This window comes from Taudactylus pleione, unplaced genomic scaffold (assembly GCF_031769625.1).
Source record: "Taudactylus pleione unplaced genomic scaffold, aTauple2 ptg000305l, whole genome shotgun sequence".
NCBI lineage: Eukaryota > Metazoa > Chordata > Amphibia > Anura > Myobatrachidae > Taudactylus > Taudactylus pleione.
In genome coordinates this window covers 6,401,892-6,424,129 of record NW_028284706.1, presented here as the reverse complement: position 1 = coordinate 6,424,129, position 22,238 = coordinate 6,401,892, and the positions used below count along the sequence as shown (strand labels likewise).

The 22,238-nt window shown below is 40.1% G+C and overlaps 1 protein-coding gene across 1 annotated transcript in view; it reads left to right on the top strand.

Annotated features, from left to right (window-relative positions):
- Nucleotides 1–22,238, top strand: part of LOC148511544 (uncharacterized) — a 237,421-nt gene that overhangs the window by 195,011 nt on the left and 20,172 nt on the right. The gene's annotated exons all lie outside the window — the stretch shown is intronic.

Here is a 22,238-nt window from a genome sequence, read left to right as displayed (position 1 = left end):
AATTATCTGGAGTTGTTAAAATTTGTAAAAGCTTTCCTTTGTGGATGTACATATCTCACCCACACTTATAGCAACCCAAACACCTTAGTAGGATTTCACTGCACTTGGGGTCTGTGCTGCTTATCATGCTGGGTGCCAGAGTGTCCTTCAGGTACCTCTTTCAGTATGGGTTCCATCAGAAGAATGTGCCAATGTTTATGTAAGGATCTCTTTTCTCATGTCCATTGTAGATAGTGGTGAAGGGGACTAAGGCCCTGATTCAGACCCACTCGCGAGCGGCTGTCCGCTTGCAAGTGGGTCGATGTTCTGCACTGAGCATGCACACGACGGAGGGAGCTCCGTTGTGCGCATGCGCCAGACGCGACGAGCGAAGGAATGTCCTTCACTCGTTGTGTCTGATCAAAGGGGGCGTGCTGTCGATGTTGATTGACAGCACGCCCCCTTTGGTGGGCGTGCCAGGGGCGTGCCTCCCTGACGGGGGCGTTCCCACGGGAACGCCTCCCATCAGAAGCCAGCTCACTGACATCACTAGTGATGTCAGTGGGAGTGATTTTGGCTCTGATAGAGCCAAAATCACTCCGGGGCTTGCGGTTGAAAACCTCAACCGCAGGCTCCGGCTCGCAGTTTTGATGGTCGCGATGGTCACGACCATCGCGGCCATCAAATTGCATGCTCGTATAGGCTGTGGGTGGTGACCCACAGCTATACGAGCATCCTGGAGGACGCTCCATTTTTATGGAGGGCGGCCCTCATTCAGAGCGTGCGCTCTGCTCAGAGCGTACGGCTCTGAATGAGGGCCTAAGTCCTTTCAACAGACCTTAGTTTTATATTTAAATAGCTCTTTTCTATCCAAATCCTTTGTTTTTGTTTGCTGATTTTGATAGGAGTTCTACTAGATAATCTTTTTCCATTAATCTTTCTGTGAATACATGGATCTGTTCTTCACATTTCTCTTCCATGGTGCAGTTGAGTTTTAATTCTATGGAATTGGTATATTTTCTTTCCATTTCTTTAAGTGTCAACTCTTGTAATGTAAATAGCTGTTGGTATCAACTTCCTTAATGTAGTTCTTTGTTCAAATCTTATCTTCTTTACCCATTAAAATCAGATCAAAAACTCCACTGATGTTGTACTAAAGTGGAATGCAAATTTCAAATTCATATTATTGTTTGCAATGTGCACTAAAAGCTGTTTAAAAGTCTCTTCAGATCCTTCCAAGAAAATTAAATTATTATCTGTATATCTCTTATATAATATGATATTCTTCTTAAATGTATTGTTCTCATACACATCATTTTTTTCCAACACCCCATAAAATGGTTAGCAAAACTGTGAGCAAAAATAGTGCCCATTGCTGTCCCACAATTTTGGCAGTAAAACTCACCTACAAATTCTAAATAATTATGGTTCAATATAAATGACATAAGATCACATAACATTTTTTTAAAGTATGGCACTGATGGAATCATCCATTCCCAAAGCTTCTCTACACACACTTATACCTTTGTTATGTTCTACGCATGTATACAGTGCTTGTACATCAATGGTTACCCATCCGTATGTTTCTTTCCATTGGATCTCTTGTACACATTGTAGAATACTCATAGTATCTTTTAGGTATGATTTCATATTCTGTAACATATTTTTGTAGGAATACATCCACATATACAGAAAGGTGTGAGGTCATTGAGTCGATCCTCACCGCTATAGGTCTCCCTGGCAGTTCTGCATTGGATTTATAGATTTTTGGGAGGAAATAGAAAATGGGGGTAGTGGGATTGGTCTTCATCAAATATTCTAACTCCTCTTTATTCAGGATCCCGCTGTTTAGGCCATATACCAGCATTGTCTTAAGTTCATCCATATAGTCTTCTTACCAACTATATGTAAGAATAAATTGTGATTGGTTTTTTACTCTGTTATTGGTAGTGTTAAACCTTATTCACTTATTTATTTTACACTTGTTTATTGATACAAAAGGTGTTTATCTGATCACACACAGTCATACACAGAAGCATGTTAGTCACTTGAACCACTCCAGAACCGAAGGCTTCATAAGAATACAAAAGATTAAAACATAAAAAAATAATAACAAAGAAGTGCACAATAATGCCTTCCTTATCTGGTTAGATATTAGAACTTAAATGTCAATATGCAACATAAATTATTTTATGCATAACTAAAATACATGAAATCACATTGACCAAATGTTAAGAATGCATGGTTAGTCAGGCAGGATAAAGTCTGGTCATACAGGAAAAGGGGAAGAAGATTGATTGCACAGGAAAACAGTTAATTCTAACGATCTAATTATAGATTTATTGGATACACGTATCTAGGTATATTTCAAAAACTGGAGGTGCATCCCAGGAGTAAATATTATCAAGGTTTAGAAGAGGAGAGAAAAAAAAAAAAAAAAAGAAAAGACTCCTATCAGGGCACACTCCTGTGCTGTATTGATGGCTACAAAATTAGTATAGGAGAAATAGGACAAACTGATTACATCTAAGTGAGATCATGATCATATGTGAAATTTACATTAATGTCTCAATTAGCAGACAGACTACCATATATTTACCCATTTAATATATCTGAAAATAGATGTATTGATGTTGATATTAAAACTAAAGTTTATTAAATTCTTAAAATGAAACATAGACACTCGAAATCAACTCATTATACAAAGACAGCATAGACAAATAAGAACATTAATAGTGTATGATACACTATATCTATTAACAGTGATCCACTATATCCAGGTCTATTTGACAGTACTGGAAGTATAGTTATAAATATTTGCTAATGATATACACAATTGAAATCGACAATTCATCGAAATGCCACCCTAAATAGTACACATACGATACTTCACTAATCACAGAAACCGTGCATATGGTGCTGGGGGTATAGTTATAAATATATGCACAATTGAAATAGATAATTCATCAAAGTACCACCCTACCTAGTACACATATTAAGATGCAATATTTCAATGATCACAGGAAACATACATATGGTATGTCTAGTGAAAGTAGTCCCTCAGTAATCCACCAGAACCAGTGAAAAAATAATAGATCAGATGAGCCCACCACAGCCTTCTAATGTGATATTAGTTAATAAAGGTGAAATGTACTGTTATCTAGGGTAAGATATTCTAGGATAAACCTAATGCCTGATTATTTGCACTATCCCTAAGATAAATAAAACATTAAACAATCCACCAGGTAGACCTATAATATCAGCAAGAGGTTCCACTCTACAACCTTTGGCAATATTTGTAGACCATTATCTACAGCCTCTTATACAAGCCAGTGCAAGCTACATTAGGGACACCGGTGACTTTTTGGTAAAATTAAGTACCATATGTATCACTGAAAGTACCTTACTGGCAACATTAGATGTAACTTATTTGTACACAACAATACAACATGTAGGTGGTCTTGACACCATAAAACAAGCAATAGCCAAAAATGAGACTAATGATACTCCAGCACAGCTCATTCTCAATTTAGCAGAGCTCATTTTGAACTTGAACTATTTCAAGTACAAAGATGAATACTGTGTACAACGATCAGTAACTGCGATGGTGTTGAACCTGGCCCCTTATAAGCAAACCTCTACATGGCCATCTACAAGGAACAAAATTATTTTCCTATCTATGGCCAATTTATTCTATTTTGTAAGCATTTAATTGACAATGTGTTCACTCTCTGGCAGCATGGTTACATAATTGAAGCTACTTGATGAATCAATCAAATTTACACAGAGTATCTCAGGCATTAGTATACATTTTCTGGATATTACAATATACAAGCAAGATGGAAAGCTGGATACAACACTGTACCGTAGGCTTATGGACCATACCACTTGCTTGATGGTCTCCAGCCATCATCGGCCTGCCTTAAAATATGGACTCCTGATATCACAATATTTGCCAGTACTACAAGAACAATTCAACAACATCTAGACAGGAGGTACAGATTGCAGAAATGACAACATGATTCATACAGCAAGGTTATAGTGAGAATCTTTTGACTAAATGCCTACAGAAAGCTAGGCATGCATTTTTCCAACCCAAGACCCTTAAAAAGAATTAAAAATCTCTGTCACAACTTTTGACAATAAATCCCATATTATAAATTGGTCAATCAAAACATATTGACCTATTATAAAGAATGATCCATCCCTACCTTTCCGTGAAATAGATCTGTCAATGATGGCCTACAAGAGAGGCCCCAATGTTAAGCAGATGTTGCTACAACCTACCATGAATGCAGACAAAACCACAACAACCATTGAACTCATGCAGTTTTGACCAGGATGCTTCAACTATAGTGGCTGCATTACATGCAGTGCCATTATTCCGAGACCCAGTTTCCCCCACCCCCACAGTGGTAAAAACATTAACATCAAATGGAGACTACACTGTAAAATAGACAATGTTATTTACATATTAATCTGCACTTGTGGCCTATATTATGTCGGCCTCACTATGAGATATATGCTTGAATGCATGGCAAATCATCGCACCTCCATACGATGCTATACAAAATGGTGACTCTGAAAAACCAGTAGCAATACATTTTGCTAAGAAAGGATACCAAATTGCATCTCTAAAATGTAAGATCATAGACTGGATACCCCCGCATGATAGGGGAGGTGTTCGCGCACTAGCACTCAAATGCAAGGAAAGTAAATGGATTTTTTGATTAGAGGACTTAATGAAAATAATCCTTACAATATATTTTTATAAAAATATAAAAATATTTTTCTCTCTCTGATAATTTAAATTTTTTTTGCAAACTATATATATTGAATATTAACACAAAATACAGATAGTACAGCATATCATAAAATAAAAATAAAATAAGAAGAACAATGATACAAAGCAGAGCAACTCAGCAGAACAAATATGACATAAGCTTGACCTTAAACAAATCCCATCATTTGGTCAGTATACTGTATGTTTGTGAATATATTTTTGAAAAACAAAAAATTAATAGAATGGGGAGAAAAAAAAGGAAACCTCTGTTCCAGGGTTGATACCATAGTCAAATAAAATATATAAGATTATAACCAAAAATCTCTCTCTCTGCCATAATAATGTAGGAAAGCTGAGAACTATTCTCGTGTCTGTATGCACCTCTCCCGCAACCCCACAGTGATTTATATTGTTCCAATTCTTTATATGTCAGCCATGGGTACCATATTGTTGTACAATCTTGGTGGGTGTTTGATAAAGAGAGTATAAGGTCATCCATAGATATATTATGGTCCAAATGTGCACACCATTCAGTCATAGTGGGTTGGAAGATGATCTCCAGTGCACTGGAATAACTGCATTTGAGGCACTCGGTATATGTCTAAGATGTGACTTTTTATATTGTATTTGAGGTCTCCTAAGAAGATTCAGCAATCAAAAACTGGGACATGAAGGTAAATCTTCCTGGATAATGAAACTAGCTGTTTCTATTACCTTACTCCAAAAAGGCCAAATAAGGGGACATTCCCATCAAATGTGTAAAGGAGTTCCTACTGCTATCTTACATCTCCAGCAATTGTTTGGGACTCCAGGATACATTTTAGCTAATAGGTTGGGGCAGCGATACCAGTGGGAAAGAATTTTATTATGTTCCCATTACCAGCATATTCGACTAGCTAGAGAATGTATTATTGAAAATCTATTGCTAATCATCCTCTCCCACCAAACCCTGTAAATCTATTTCCCAATCACGAGTAAATTTGGGATTAGTGGAAAAAGTGGGTTGTACCAAAATGTTATAAATGGAGGACAGATTGCAAGGGGTACGCCTGAAAAGTACACATATTTTCAAATGGAATCTTCCCATGACAGTAACCCATGGGGGGACCTAAATTCTGAAGAAAATGTTTAATTTGAAGATATCTCCATATCTCTTAATTGGGTAGATCCCATTTAGCTTGAATCGAAGGGAGGCACAAAATACCTGAATTCTCTAGCAATCGGTTCACCTTAGTGATCCTATGTGATAGCCAAAGCTGAAACACATTCTTCTAAACTCCTGGTGGGAAAGCAAAGTAGGATTCCCAAATAATGGAGTAAGACGGGAAAGGGTGGGAGAAAGATTTGGTTGCAAACGGAAGCAATGCCAGCAATAAATGGTAGGGCCTAGTAGGGGGTGGGAACTAGATGGAAAGGTTGTGAATTGCAATAGGGTGTGTTTGCATAAGATATTAAACTCTAGGGAGGATATTCATTTGAATGACACTTATCCTCCCATCCACAAAATCCTCTTGGTGCGCCAGGGAAGAAGATTTGATTGAAGACTAGCCAACAACGGGGGGAAATTGGAAGAAAAGATCTGGGAAAGATCTTTATGTAATAACACCCCAATATATTTAATTTGTGTTTGGGTGCCATGAAAACTGGGATGCACATTGTACATCTCAGAGGCTGGCTTGATCCATTGTCAGATTGAAAGCTACTGATCTAGATAAGTTAAAATTTGATAAGACTCCAAAACTCCTAAACTTAGTCAGAAGGTTGGGAAACAATGTTAAATGATTAGTTACTACAGCTGTGAAGTCTTCTGCAAATAGAGCTTTTTTGTGCTCCTTATCTCCAACATTTAGTCCCATAATATGATCATTCTGCTGAATGGCCCTTGCCAAGGCCTCCAAGCATAACACAAAAACCAGTGGAGATAAAGGACAGCCCTGACGAGTGCCATTAGCAATCAGAACTGGTTCCAACAGGTCTACATTGATCTTCACATGAGCTGAAGGGGTTGATTAGAGAGCCCAAATTTTCTTTAATGCTTTTGGTCCCAGACCTAAATGTTCCAGCATACCCAACAAGAAGTCCCAATACACACTGTCAAAGGCCTTCTCCACATCTGTTGAAAGAAGAATGGCTGGGGTCTTCTGATGAGAGGCCTCATAAATTAAATCTAATACCATTGTGGTATTGTCCCTGGCCTCATGGCCAGAAACAAATCCCATCTGGTCCGAGTGGATTAGGGTAGGAAGAAGCAATTTGAAATGATTGGCCATGAGCTTGGCAAAAAGCTTCAAGTCAACATGTAACAGGGAGATGGGCCTGTAGCTGGAACACTGAGCTGGGTCTTTCCCTTCTTTAGGGATAACTGAGATATGAGCCAGAAGAGACTGGGAGGAAAAAGGTGACTGTTCAGAAACTTCGTTAAAAGCCCTAAGCATTAAAGGTGATAACATTTCATGGAACGTCTTATAATATCCGATGGAGAAACCATCCAGACCTTGGCTCTTACCATTCGGAGTTAATTTTATAGCCCCCTCCAGCTCAAGCAAAGTAAACTGCTTCTCTAACGCCTCCATCTCCATCACAGAAAGAGTAGGGAAACCCACTTCTGTCAGGTACGCTTTAATGGCATTCCTCCAAGACTGCACATCTACTCCCGACACCGGGTCCTTCAAATTATATAATTGGGAGTAATAAGATTGAAAAGCAGCTGCTATTTCCTTTGTGGAGTTACAGACAGACCAAGAATGAGACTTATTTGGGCAACAAATGTAGCTGCACGCTGGGCACATAGAGTTTTAGCCAGCATCTTGCCTGGTTTATTGTCCCAAAGAAAATAATGGCCTATGTTCATTTCCAGGCATCCAACTTGATGGCACTCGACATAAGCAAATGTAGTTCAATACGGGCAATCGTTAGGGATTTAAGAACTTCAGTGGAAAGGGAGGACTTGTGAAGGAGTTCAAGAGCCTGAATCTACTGCAACAAGTCATCCCTGGAAGCTAGACATTGTTTTTTCAAGAATGCCCCTAATTGTAAAAGTTTCCATCATATAATGCACTTATGTGCCTCCCAAACTGTGATTTTAGATGTGCTCGGGATATCATTCATAAGAATATAATCATCAATTGCCTCTATAATCTGTTGTCTATAATATGAGTCTTGGAGTATCAGATCATTTAACTGCCAGTTATAAGACATAGAATTGGAAGTTGGTAAAACAAATTTCAATGAAATGGGGGCATGGTCTGTCCAGGAAATATGGCCTATTGTGGAAGATATAGCAAGCTGAAGGAATATATGGGAGATACAAAGATAATCAAGTCTAATATAGACCTAATGGGGGTGTGAGTAAAAAGAGTAGTCCCATGTGGAAGGGTGTTGAATGCGCCAAATGTCAACTAACTGGTGATCATGTAAACATTTCTTAACCTTACGATGAAACTTGTCTGAATATCTGGGTTCTGAGTTAGAGGAGTCTAAAAAGGGTTCTAGTGTCAAATTTAAATCTACCCCAAATTACCCTAAGTATGTGTCTGGATTTGGTTAAGCGCCCTATCAAAAAAAGCTGGTTGGTCCGTATTTGGGGCATAAACATTTACAAAAGTAAATGCCTGGGCAGATATTTTACATTTTATAAAAAGACCTCGACCAGGGATCAATTGATTACAAACAATATCAGTAATAGAGATTTGCCGAGCAAACAGGATTGCTACCCCAGGGGTTTTGTCAACATGGTTGTAAGAAAAATATCCACATGGGAAGTCTCTATTCCTGAAAGATGGAGCAGCTCCCTCTTTAAAATGTTACTTGTAGAACGGCAATGTCTGCATTTTCTGCTTTTAACCCCCATAACGCATGTGATCGTCTCTCAGTAATATTGAGGCCCTTCAAATTAACAGAGACAATATTTAGAGTAGCCATCAGGTGTATATAGATTGGTCAAAAGGCAGCACACATAAAAACAGTAATTTGGAACTATCTCAAATATGGCAGAGAAAAATAAAAAATCAGTATAGCAAATAGAACTAACATCATCCATCCAGACCCTGGTATATGAGGCATATATAATAGTAGGGAAAAGAAAAAAAAGCAACATGAAGAACAGAGAAATAAAACCAGAGATTAAAATATAAGAAACAAGAAAATAGAATCAAGAAAATACTGCTCCTGAGCAGCATAGTGGTAAAGAAACCAGTCCCACCGCTAGGCTCAGGACCACTGTAGGCAGTTTAAGAGGGCAACAGGGGACAGACATATCAAACACTGACACATAAATTGGAATAATTGTACATATTATAAGTAAACTACACACAGTAGCACATTCACTAGAAAGAAGAGAACTTGTAAACCCAAGAATTTTAGATTAACATCTAATCAACATCAGCAGAAGCAAAAAAAATTACAATAATGTAACCCCAAAGATATCTAAACCCTAAAAAGGAGGGTACTTCTAGCCACAGTGGACCCCAATAAGGCAACAAAAATAGCGCCTGTAATGTTCAAATTAAATCAGATGGTTGAAAGTGCACACTATAGTTACAAAAGAAATGGGGACCTAAACTAAACTTACAATATCGAAGGTTGAGAAACGTCCAACAAGGGAGCTATACTCACGTGACCAACAGAATAGGAGCAACAATGGCAGGTCAACTTCCCCACAGATACAGTACCACTATAGTGTCATGAGAGTCTTAGCAAATAAGCAATATAGGGTCAATACATGGATAATCAGGGTTACAGAACAAGCAAAAAAGGACAAGGGGCATCCTACGGTCAAGACTATGTGGTCGGAAATGCTGTAGATGAAGGTGACTAAGGATGATGTCATCTCTGAGATCTAGAAGAGCTTCCTGCAACTTGAAGAGGAGCCATCTTTGGGGGAGGTTTCGGAGGTAGAAGGCGAGTTTGAATAGACTGCCACTATGGAACTTGGACTGGTGCAAATCCCAAATTTGAGCAGAAAGGGAGAATATCTTCAGGAGAATGTAGGGTGAATGTTTTCCCCTCATTAGTAGCTGTGAGGCTAAATGGATAACCCCATCTGTATTTAATGTTGTGAGACCATAGAGTATCAGTCAACGGTTTCAGATTGTGCCTGGTTTGTAGGGTATGCCAGGAGAGATCTTGGAACACTTGAATGGGCTGATCATCAAACTTCAAGCCATCTGCATTCCGAAGTTTGTGGAGTATTTCCTCTTTTTGTGTTAAATAATGCAGGCAACAACTGACATCTCGTGGACAATCAGATTGCAAGCCCCTGGGGTGCAGTGCACTGTGGGCTCTATCAAAAGTGATGGATTCATTGGGATCTTGTCCAAGAGCTTTGTTGAACAATTTAGTGAGAACATCCTGAAGACCATGGTAAGGGATATCCTCAGGAATGCCCAGAACCCTCAGATTGTTTCTGCATCCCCTACTGTCAAGATCTTCCAAGTGTTCCCACAGGTTCTGTATCTCCGTGGCCTGAGACTTCAAAGTGTCGACCAAAGTATGTTGGAAGGTGTCTGCTGCCTCCCCACATTCCTCAATGGTTATAACATGAGACCCCAGATGCACCAACACTGTCTTAAGTTTGGTGACCTCCAAGTGCACCACCTCACGTAGTCTGCCCTCCAAGGATGTAAAATCCGCCTTGGTAGGTATGTCCGCATTAGTGGGTAGGGACTTGAGAAGGTGGAAAATATTTTGAATATCAGGTTGCTCATCTTGAGAAGAAACAACAGAGAGTTCTACCATCTCAGCATGTGTCTCAGATGCCATAGGTGAAAGATGACCCGGGGATGCATGTATATCAGAGTGTCTTTGGGAATAAATGGAGCGACGAAGATCGGTACAAGATGACGACTCCAAAGTATGAAATATGCCCTTTGATCATCTTTGCATCCTTCGACTCATGAAATAAAGAAAAAATTGTACTATTGCAGGGCGATACCATAGATAATGTATAACCAGAGACAGAGTCTTTGTCTTTGGGAGAGCGCACACAGTTGAATAGACTCAAATCCAGTGGAACACCCACAAGCAGTGGCAAGGGCTGACAAAAAGAAAATATCATAGCAGTGAGCAGATATGTCCACAAGTTATGCAATATCAGCTCTAGGGTTTACAAATAGTAATAGCAGCTACATACAGTATAAAGGTAAATGTATTGGACATCTTCAGCCATCAATCCCCATAGTGGCACTAGGAGGCCATCAGTATAGTACTCACCCCAACAGCATATTTATACTGCAGGGGAAATCCCGAGAGATTAAGGTTCAGAAGTAGATTTCCATAAGCAGGTGAAACAGCACTTCAGATATCAAAGAACATGAGGAGGTGGTAAAGGACTACTAGGTACATATTGTGTCCAAAATACTGTCACTTCATAAAAAATATAGATGAAAAACAGTAGGATGTAATTAGTGCAGTAGCCACAGAAGGGAGCTCCAACTCCAGAGGTATCCTTATAGTTGAAGCTATTAAATGAGCAATGGGAATTATATATATATATATATATATATATATATATATACATATGTGTCCACATACACCTTTGTGAAAATTGAGCCGTTGACCGGCCCTGCCAAGATATACATGTCGGGACATGTGTAAGGAGGGTGAAATATAGTGTAGTACCACTTTTCAGACAGCAGGTGGCATTTTTAGAAAAGTATACTGTGGCTGCCTAAGTAGAAAGCTGGAGAGGAAGATCCTATACAGTAAGCTGCCTCCAATTGCAGTGATAGACAGACTTACAAAATTCCCTGCATACTTTGTCTACATATACAGTAAAAGGTCCTACAGGATAGAAAATAGCACTTGGAAATATAGCACCATATTTCATATGCTGAAAAAAAACTTGCTATATTTCTAACTGGATCTAGAACAGAAGCTCAGTTTCAGTTCATTTTCACTATGTAAGAGGTAAAAGACTTCAGTATTTCCCTGTAGGTGTTAAAGGGTAGTGGTAAGGTGACTGCACATCACACCAGGAAATTAGGGTTTGAATCTCAATGTAAACCTATTTTTTCTCCAAAAATAAATTTTTATTAATCAATATATATACAGTATAATTCAAAAACTGACCATCAGTAATTTACTATATGTTTATGTCCTTCTCCAGGTAAACCCTTTGCTTTTCTCAATACAGAGGGGAGGGGGGAGGAATTCATTTTGTAAAGGCTGCACATTTTCCACAGACAGATAACAAATCACATTTTCATTAGCCCTCCCCCTGTCTTTTGTTACTACTCATTAATGTTGCCCTTTGTGTATTGAGACACTTTTGAACATTGACACAGAAGCACGGATGGGATCAGTGAGACCCCTCTGTGCTGATATGTATTTCAATGACACAGATGTACGCATGGACCAGGAGATCCATACTACATGCATCTGGGTCATTAACACAGAGCATAGACGGTATCACAGAGACCCGTCTGTGTTGCTGTGGTAAAAAAATAAAAAACCTGTGAAAACAAATAAATAAAAAATGGCATGCCTCCCCCTCCACAAAAGAGCCCAGTGCTGGTTTTGATTAAATACAGGGGACAAATTACATAGGGGTCCCCTGTACTTAAGCACAACAAGCACTGGACTAGTTAGAACCAGCCCTAGTTGCAAAAATACGGGGGACAAACGACACAGGGGCAGTGCGCAACTAGCACTGGGCACTGATCTGGTTCTGGAAATACAGAGGGAAAAATGAGTAGGGTCCCCCTGTATTATTTAGAACCAGCACCAGACTTTTCTAGCGAGGGGGCTAATGTTACAGCCAGGGGAGCCCTTTCACTAGGTCCCCCAGTCAAGCATTAACCCTGACTGCTAATCAGGCCAGGCTGGGTATCACTGGGGAGCTAAGGACCCCTTAATCATGGCCATCTCTTGGGGTGTTCGACCAGTGCGGTCAAACAGGGGTGCCAACCCATAGAGGGTGCACCCCTGCCAATATCCTCCTTTCAGTGGGACAGCACTTTCCTGCTGTTCCACCCATGGGTTGAAGTGTCCCATGGGTGATCAGGTCAGGAGGTTGGGCAACGCCACCGCTGCAGCTGTGTGGTGGTGCCAGATCCCAGAGTAGCTAAATGGATGCTGCACACATGCAGGCAGCATCCATTCAGTGCAAGGAGAAGGCTGGGGGAACCTCAGCTAGTGATGAAGTGCTGGGCTCACCCCCAGCCTGACATTACAAGGGTGCATTTTACCTATCCAGCACAGGACGCCGATACCCCTGGAGCCAACCCTACCCCAATAAAGGGGTCTCCCTATCCAGGGGTAGGTCGAGAGTGTAGTGTAGCACATTTCAAATAGTTATAAATATTTTCTTTTGCCATGAAACTGCAGGTCCCAGCAAGACTCCCCCGCATGCTGGTACATTACGGGCTTGCTGGTACCCATAGTTCCACAGCAAAAGCAATATTAAAAAACCACAGAACACACACACTGTAGACAGTAACATTTTATTAAACATACATGCACTCGCACAAGTACACTGGTTCTGACTTCTGGTTCTGACTGTGTCAGGAGGTCTGCTTGTAGTATGCTGGCTAAGAAGTACCAGGTCTTTACAGATCTGATAAATGAGTTTTGCAATGTTTAAGTCCTCTGAGTGCTGCTGTTTTTTTGAACTGCTGGAACTGCAAGCCTCTATAAAATAAACATTAAATAAGTATGATTTTAGAAGTCTAGTAGTGTATTATATGTTTAAGTACCTACAGGTACAGTAGCTTACTTAAAGGTTTAAACAATTTTTGTAGTCAATGTTAAAAACATTGGTACTTCAGTTCCTATGTTTTCTTTTGATATCCTATGTCTTGTGCACACACTCAGCAGCTTTCCTCCCCCAATCCCCATAATTGGCTCTGTGTGCTCCCCTTCCCCACCCACAGCATTGTTATAGCAGCAGCTCTCCTCCTCTATAATCCTTTCTGATCGTAGCTGCATTGGCTCTGTGTGCCTCCTCCCCTACCCAAAACACAGCAACAGCTTTTCTATACTCAACTTCCCCAAACCCCACCACCAACCCTTGGTCTTACCTTGCTCACAAGTATATCATTTTCCTGCTTGCTGAACATCTAGTTCCAGCTAGAAATATAGCAACAGTTTCTTTTTTAGCATATGAAATATAGAGCCATATTTCCAAGTGCTATTTTCTATGTCATTTATCTAAAATGTGATTTTATGGCTCCAGTATATTGGATCTGAATCTGGTTTTGGAATTTTTTCCGTTGGTATTTTGTTTGTCGGTTTTGGATTTGGATTTTTTCTTAAAATATCATAAAAACTAAAAAATAACAAAAAATGGGCCTGTTTTTATTCCTACAGTTTTATTAACCTCAATAACATTTTATCATTTCCAATCAATTTTGACCACCTCACAACATTATTTTTTTTATCTAGTTAAGGCCAAAAGGTAAGCTAAGTGACACAGTGGGTGGCATTAACATGTGGCAGTTCAGCTTCCAATTTCCAACATGGATACAGTTTGTTAAACAGTGTGGGTTGGATGCACCAATAGTGCAATTACTGTGACAGCAGTGTCGGCAGAGCGGGGTTGCTGATGGTATCCTCAGTACATGGAATGGCAGTGCTGTGGTGCTGGAGGTGTCTTCAGTGCAGGGTACCGGCAGTGTCAGCAGTGTGGGGGTGCCAGTGGTGTCTTTAGTGCTGGTTTGCTGGCTGTGTCGGAAGTGCAGGGGTTGCTAATGGTATCCTCATCATTTTATCATCATCATCGGTGTCCCAATCATTTTAAAATACTACACTATGGGCCTCATTTATTAACGAGTTTTATCACCAAAATGAGTGATACATTTCACCCTGTATGATAAATGGTGCTCCAGCCAATCAGCTCCCAACTGTCAACTGTTAGAAAAGTGACAGTTGGGAGCTGATTTGCTTGAGCAACATTTATCATACACAGTGACATTTATGACTTGTTTTGGTGATAAAACTCATTAATAAATTGGAGCCTTTGATTGTTTCCTATTGTTCTCATCATTTTGAGGTAAATAAAGGACACAAAGGGAAAGAACACAAAGGGCCTGGATGGAATTGCAGAACTGCACATAAGCGCACACAAGCAGCTGTGCAATTCTGTCCATTTAAAATGCAAATGCAGAAGGAGGTGTTGCACACCTCCTTGCTGCATATGCGTGATCTCAGCTCTGCGACCGAGGCCGCAGCCTGGTGTCACCATCAGAACAATTGTGACTGATGGTTGCCAATGTTCCTTAGGCCAGGCTACAGGAGCTAAAGCTTCCCACAGCCTGGATGGGTCCTGGCAGCTTGCGAACCAGAAAGTCTGCGTGCACCAATACAGACTCTGGTCTCATCCCTCCTGGAAAACAGGGGCAACATGCAACTGTTTCCGGGAACGCTGCAGGGAACATCCCTGCTCCACCTCCAAAACACCACAACCTGTCAATCAGGCTGCGGCCGGGAGACACTGCAAGTGGATTTGCAGTCAGATGGCTGCGCATGCACAGTCCTCCCACCATTGGAGATGTGCGCTAACCATCGGGTTAGTGTAAATCTCTGAATCAGGTACAAAGAGCACCATTCCGAGGGAGTGATATATGTGGGACTATACATACTGTAAGCCAACATAAAATAAGTATGATTTCAGAAGTTTATTAGTGTATTATGTTTAAGTACCTACAGTTACAGTACTTTACTTTAGAAAATAGAAACATTGGTTAACATCAGTTAACATCGATGTTTCAGAACCAATGTTTAGGTGTAAACAATGTTTTGTAATTAATGTTAAAAACATTGGTACAGTACTTTCAAAATTGTCTTTTTATGTCCTATTCTTATTGCACACACTCCAAGCAGCTCTCCCCCTCCCCCCAGGTTGAGGGGTCACAAGGTTTTGTATTTAGCAGGCTTAACGCTGATTTGCTGAGAGTGTCATGGCTATCAGCCAATCAGCGTTAAGCCCCATTTATATGCACACAGGAAGCAAAAGAAGATGGCACCCACCATCCCCTGCTGCCCTACACCGCCTGCACCCCCGCTGCCGACACCGCCGGCACCCCACTGGCAGCATCCCCCGCTGCTGACACCACCACTGCTGACACTCCTGCACTGCTGCCCTGTGTACTGATGACACCGTCAGCAACCCCCACACTGCTGACACTGCCGGCAGTCCCACACTGAGGAAACCACCAGCACCCCTACACTATCAGCACACATGCACTGAGGACACCGCTGGCTCCCCCGCTCTGCCAACACTGCCAGAACCCTGCATTGAGGACACCCCTGCACTGCTGACACAGTCAGCAAACCTGCACTGAGGACACCGCTTGCACCCCAGCACTGCCAACATTGCTGGTGTCCTTCACTGAGGACACTGCCAGCACTACAACACTGCCATTCCATGTACTGAGGACACCGCCAGCAACCCCCACACTGCTGACACAGCCAGCAAATCTACATTGAGGACACTACTGGCACCCCTGCGCTGCTGACATCGCCAGCACCCTGCATTGAGAACACCCCTACACTGCCAACACAGTCAGCAAACCTGCACTGAGGACATTGCTGGCTCCCCCGCACTGCTTACATTGCTAGTACCCTTCACTGAGGACACTGCCAGAACCACAGCATGGACAATCCACATACTGAGGACACCGTTAGCAACCCCTGCAATGCCAATGCAGCCAGCAAACCAGCACTAAAGACACCACTGGCACTGCTGACATTGCCTGTACACTTCACTGAGGACACTGCCAGCACCAATGCACTGCCATTCCATGTACTGTGGACACCGTCAGCAACCCTGCTATGCCAACACTGCTGTCACAGTAAGTGCACTATTGGTGTATCCAACCCACACTGTATAACACACTGTATCCATGTTGGAAATTGGAAGATGAACTGCAACATGTTAGTGTCACCTACTGTGTCACTTAGCTTAGTCAGCCAGCTAGCTGGATGCAACCTTTTGGCCTTAACTAGATGAAAAAAATAATATTGTGAAGTGGTTAAAATTGATTTGAAATGACTGGAAATAAATGTTATTGAGGTTAATAATAGTGTAGGAAAAAAACAGACCCCTTTTGTGATTTTAACTGTTTTTATGATATTTTAAGAAAATATCCAGATCCAAAACCAAAACACAAAACACCAAGGAAAAAAATCCAAAATCAGATTCAGATCCAAAACCAGGGGAGATCCAGATCCAAAACCAAAACCAAAACATGAGGGTTGGCGCACATCTCTCTCTCTCTCTCTCTCTCTCTATATATATATATATATAGCAACTGACATACTGTGAATACTTTACTGTAATAACAAAGTGGAAAACAAAACATTGTGCTTCCAGCTACATTACTGGTCAATGAATGTACAATATAACCATGGAAAATGAGTACAGTTTTTGGAGGAAGGGAGGGACCGAAAGTACAAAAGTGTCTCTAGACACAAAGGGCAACATTAATGAGTAGTAACAAACCACAGGGGGAGGGCTAATGAAAACTTGATTTGTTTTCTATGTAAAATGTGCAGCCTTTACAAATGAATACCTCCTCCCTCCACCTCTGTGTTGAGAAAAGCAAAGGGTTTACCTGGAGAAGGACATAAACATATAGTACATGTATAGTACATATATACAATGGGCAGGGTTATTCTGAAAAAGGATATGAACAAACTGTAAATTACTGCTGGCCAGTTTTTTTAAATATAACTTATATCTAGAACCAGTACTGTATATGAAATATGGAGCCATATTTAAAAGCATTATTTTCTATGTTTATCTAAAATGTGATTTTATGGCTCAGTATTTGAAATATTGAGCCATATTTTCAAGGGGAAATTTCTACACTAAGAAATCCCTACCCACACATGCCATGTTCACACTCTCTAAATTAAATATATTATTCTAAAAAGTTTTATTGTTATTACAATAATATTATTGATATTATAATATTGAATTATATAAATTTATTTTTGTAGCAAAATAAAAATGCTTACATTGGGATTCAAACCCTAACTGCCAAGTGTGATGTGCAGTGACTTTACCACTACACCACAATACTGGTGGATGGGAAGTACAGAATGTGGATTTTCAGGAACTGATGACAGATTCCTAGTGACAGTTTTTTTTGGTGCTAGTACAGTGTTTCAGCAGCTAGTATAGTGATTTAGCCGCAAATGCATATTGCACCTTAACTTAAACACTCCTCAACACTCCTCATTTTCCCTCTATTAAAATCCAAAGGAGACCACTACTGTATCTTTGCTATATAGGTGTAACACTATTAATTGCTAAATTACATGATACATTGGCCACCCAGTGGTGAAAGTATGAATTGCACTTTTGCTGCACCGCAGACAGCATGGCACAACAACATATGAGAATTGATGTCATGCCAAATTGAGAGCCATGGCATCATTTTTAGAAAGGTGTATGTGGACACATCTGTATATGGAGTGCAGGTATTCTGGACACCTTGGGGGTCCCCCAAACAGCTATAAGGGAAATATCCTGTCCCCAGTGGAGGGGAACTTTACTGTAAAGCTCCCAGCAGCCTTCTACACCTCCCCTCTGACCTGCAAGATGGCTGCCGGATGACAGGGCAGCCACAGGTGGCTCCAGAAGCAGTCCAGAGAGCCCCTGCCAGACCGGAGCTGCAGACTACAATGCTCACCCAGTGGGGCTCCAGAGAAGAGAGTCAGAGATCCAGTGGCTCCACAAACACTTCAGGCAGACCACAGGGTGCCACAGCCACATGTGTTCAGGGATCTCAGCTGTTTACAAGGTGTTCCACCACTGGGACTGACAGAGGTAAGAGGGAGTAGTGGCAGTGTCAAGAGAGCAGCACCACCAACAGCAGCGAGCAGGTGGGGGTCAGGGGTCAGATCCTGATCAGCGGCAGTGATGCACTCCAATCACAGGGTGGACAGGCTGCTAGCAGCACAAAAATACAAGAGGTGTCTCCTGGCTTTGTAGTTTTGGTCCACCAATAGCTGCAGATAACAGGGAATGGTCAGGCACCAGTGGGAGTCCCCAACAATATGCCCAAGGGGTGCCAGAAAGGCTATATTTTAGAAGCATTCAGGAGCCTAGCAATCAGACATCCACTCCGGATGCTTCGATAATTTATTTTTTAATTGTTGTACAATTGATAAGTTATTAATATTGTAATAGTCATTATGTGATATATATTGGTCTGCTATATAACCTATATTTGTGTTTGATAAATCCTAATTTATTTGCTACCCTGGCCCCCTGTGTTATCTCTAAAAATTACCACTACAAATTAATTATATGTATTGGCATTAGTTACAAGTTCTGCATCATTATGTAAAAAAATCTTTCCTGAAGCAAGCAGTTACATGTGTTATTTGAAGAAGAGTACACGTTTGCACCATGCACCAAAAGGCAGCTTAAACCAATGTGAATATCACCAATTACAATAAACTCATAGACCAAAGAAGAATAATAACAGTTCAAGCGCTCTTTCTAGGTACAATACAAAGGATAATTAGTCCTGAGATGATGTACAGTAAGTTAGTCTCTTGAATGTCTGCAAAATAAAGTTTTTAAATATAGTCACTTTTCTGAAGACTCTACGTTTATTGTTTGAAATTCCAGTTCTGTATGCTTGTGTTGAAATATCTGATTCTTTATGTTGAAATATCTGATAACCTGGTTCCTAGAATCATATGAATTTTAGTTCAACACTATAGCCCCTCAGTTTCAGCGTGATAGCAGAATAGACATATGAAAGACAAGATATGGGGACACAAAAGTGTAAAACCAAAACATTTACTCATGTAATAAAAACACAGTAAAAATGGCCACGTACCATCAGAGTCCTTTTATGAAAGGTACCATTTGACACATATAGGGGTATTGAGGCTCCCCTTATTGAGCAAGTACATTCCTAGGAATGGATTCAGGAAAGCAGCACTTCAGGATCATGCACAAACACGTTTCAACCATTCACTGGTCTTTTTCAAGGTGTGCAACACTGAGGGGCTGTAGTAATGAACTAAAATGTTTATTATTGGAGGAACCAGGTTATCAGATATTTCAATATAAAGAATCATATATTTCAATAGAAGCATACAAAACTGGAATTTCAAATGAAAAATGTAGAGGCTTTAGAAAAGTGACTATATTTTAAAAACTTTGTTTTGTACATATTCAAGAGACTAACTTACATCATCTCGGGACTAATTATCCTTCATACTGTACCTAGAAAGAGCGCTTGAACTGTTATTATTTGTATTTGGTCAATGAGTTACATTTGTTAGATTATACCATCAAAACATTGTTTATGGATTGTTTCTAGCCCTTAGACTTTCTTTATCGATAATGCATTTTATACCTACAATTTTTAATTCTAATATTTGGTATTTTTATTTAACACTAGTGAGATCCTAGCCCCACTTCCTGTTTTAGCACTAGTGTGATCCTATCCGCACTTCCTGTTTTTGGACATGTTTTTGCCACACTTCTTGTCATACAGTTCATGACACTTCCTATTACACACATGCCACACTTCCTATTTTTGGATGCCCCACTTCCTGTTCCTTCATTTTCACTCTAACTAGCCACAGTATAATAACAAGTGACTCTGAAAAACCTTCATAGTGATAGTGCACAACATTGAGTAGTGTCACTTATTCACAAGGCAGTCACATTAAGCAGTTTAAGCACTTTTCAATATATTAAGCCACATTTCCCGTTTTGTGATCACTTCCTGTCATGGCTGGTTTAATTTAAAGGTTACAGCTAGATCCCCTTCCATAGATTGAACCTGATGTCATCAGTGACTGTCCAACATCATTCACTACCATCTGTGGTGAGCAAAGCGAGCCACTGAGCCTGAAGCATGGCACGCATAGCAAGCCCTTAAGGGGCAAATATCTTCTTTTAGTGGACAGTATGGGCATAAAACTGCACTTCCGCCCTCACTTATGTCACTCCCAGGTACCAAATCTGAAGGGGAAATATACCTTACCCTGGTATAAATACATGCATATCATTCACAGCCATGCCAGCATGCAGACTCACACACTTTTCAACACCACAGGTATATGTATTTTTTAAGAAAATATTCCTTTTATCTCCCCATGTACTGTTATGCTCTTTCTCTTCCTATGTATTGTTATGCTCCCTATTTATTACTGCAGTTTTGTTTGCGATCTATATTACATTGGTGATGTATTATACTAAGTATACAGTGTTGCCATCTATTAAGCAATGTTTGCAATAGATCATTGCACTGATATATACATGTTATCACACAATGCTGATTACACTAATTAATTCTTATGGATTGCTTTTTTGTTATACTTGCCTTTGTTTTTAGTTGTACTTAGTTATTTGTATGATGTCATCGCACTCTGGCTAACATATGCTAATATGTGCTAACTGAGCATTTGTTATATAAGTGGTTGTACACTTTGGCTAACATATACTAATATATGCCTTTGCTACATAAATGATTTTGCACTCTGGCTAACATATACCGACATATGCTATTTATGCATTTTTACATACAGTAAGTGAAGTTCAGCATTGATTTACTAATATTTTATCCCAGATACAGGTTGTTTTCGATCTCATTTGCATATTCATTTGATATTTAGTAAATGTGATTTGATGTATTACTTTAGTTACACATAACACAATGTATGATGAATATGGACATTTAAGTTCTAATATATAACCAGATAAGGGTCCGGGGGGCATTACTGTGCCTAATGTGACATTTCTTTGTTATTATTTTTTTCTGTTTTAGTCTTTTGTATTCTTATGAAGCCTTGACAAAGGTTCCAGAGTGGAACCAAAATGTTGGCAACTATGGATTATGTGCATGCTAATAAAGCTTAAAGGATGTCTTTAACTTCAAAAGTCTGGCAAGTGCCTTTTTCTCTACATATAGTGGATGTGATTTCCTTTATCATTGGGTTACCCACATTTCAGTGGAAACTCTAAAGAACCACCCCAGCAAGATATTAGGTGTGAGTACTGGACCACAGATAATATATATATATATATATATATATATATATATATATATATATATATAGTGCCAAATCTGCCGGTACTCCTTTATACACTGAACATCTGGTCCTGACATGATTAAATATGCAAAAGACAGTGTATTCTCCATTGTCAATGTTTCAGGGTTCACTCCCTTTCCTCAGGACATACCAATAAAATACATATAACAACAACAACATACACTTACCCACCATATGTACCCTCCATGCAGCTTATATTCAGCCACTAACTTTCATCTGACTGTGCCAAACACTGAGGCGCCATCCGAGGGCGTACTTCCAGGAACCAGGAGCCAGAGTTGCTAAGCAACCAACCAGCTTGTAGTCCAGACATGAAAGCAGCCACTGCGGCTGTGTCAGAGATGAATGGAGCTGGAAAGGTGGCAAACAGTACATATTAATAACACTATAAAGGCAACATGTACAGTACTAAATAATGACATATACATGGACACATCTCACTCTATTGTGA